Source organism: Capsicum annuum, chromosome 1 (assembly GCF_002878395.1).
Source record: "Capsicum annuum cultivar UCD-10X-F1 chromosome 1, UCD10Xv1.1, whole genome shotgun sequence".
Classification (NCBI taxonomy): domain Eukaryota; kingdom Viridiplantae; phylum Streptophyta; class Magnoliopsida; order Solanales; family Solanaceae; genus Capsicum; species Capsicum annuum.
In genome coordinates this window covers 82314928-82316313 of record NC_061111.1, presented here as the reverse complement: position 1 = coordinate 82316313, position 1386 = coordinate 82314928, and positions in this window count along the sequence as shown.

The window sequence follows — 1386 nt, the reverse complement described above, 5'->3', positions numbered from 1 at the left end:
GTTTGTTGCCCAGAGTGTACCTAGAGACTAAATTTCTATAAAAGTATAGAAAGGGTCAGAATATCTCACGATCAGAGTAAACAGTAGTGTCAAAACATGGACCAAAATATATCTTGGTCAAATCTTTAAAAACACGATTATTAACCTCTTTTACACATTTAACTTATTTGTTAAGTTAGGCAGTTATTATTGCGAAAAAAACAATTTTAAGGTGAAAAGTGGGATTTAGCCCTTAGTTAGTGGCAACAATAATAATATCATAATCTAATTAGAATCATATCAATCATTGATGAAACAATCATGAATGTACCGAATCTATGCATGTCATCACCAGTATTCAAACATTGGAATCATAAACGTCATACCATATCTTCTTTTGTCCCATACAGAAGAGATGTGTATACAATATCATATAAATAACCATAAGCTAAAACTGTATCCTTTACAAGGATAATTACTTTCCAGACATCCAACACATATCATAACACGGCCTTTGGCCCAATAATGTATCTGAAATAATCATAACATTATAATCTCAGCCTTAGGCCCATATGCATATCAAGAACTCGTGTCAATAATCATATTTATAGGACATTATCTCACATCTAGGAGGCATAATATATCAAAAAGGAATAACTCGTTACTATGAGGCGTATTACATCTATAGGGCATCTCATTGCTATTGGTCATATATCATTACTATGAGGAATATCTCCTCACTATGCCAATTATCATATCTAAAAAAAATGTCAAATTTAAGGGTCGTATCTCATATCTTAGAGAAAATATCATCTTTATCGGTCAAATATCATATATAAGAGGAATATATCTCTAATGGCCTAATATAAAGGCCATAAGCCATTAGTCACTAGCTAGGAAAAAATACATCAATATTCATCAATTCACCAAGCAAATCTCATCAATAAAACTCATTAGTGTCAGCTAGGCCTAACATCCGCAACTAAGTCCACAAGGGCTAACACAAGTCTTAGCCTAAGTTGGCCGGACAATCCCACTTCTAATCCTCAATTTTCATATTTAGGCAAACTATGTCCCAAACTAGGCTAAGGTATTTAGTTCAACTTTTAGATGTCAAGGAAGCCATTACCAATCCTAAGATAGGCACTCCGCCTAGAAACATGGGCATTTGAGTCAATTATACCCAAATTATGATTCCAACAGAGCCACCTAGCCCAATAATATTAAAATACACTAATCTTGCTTCCAACGCTAAAACCACATCTCAAACATAGCATTATATAATATCTAATCTATAAATTAGCTCAATCAAGGTGGAAGGAAATAGGATATTAAAGTGGTCATAAACATTTATCTTTACAGGTTCAAAACCCTGATCTAATCCCCTAAATTCATTAATTAAGACTA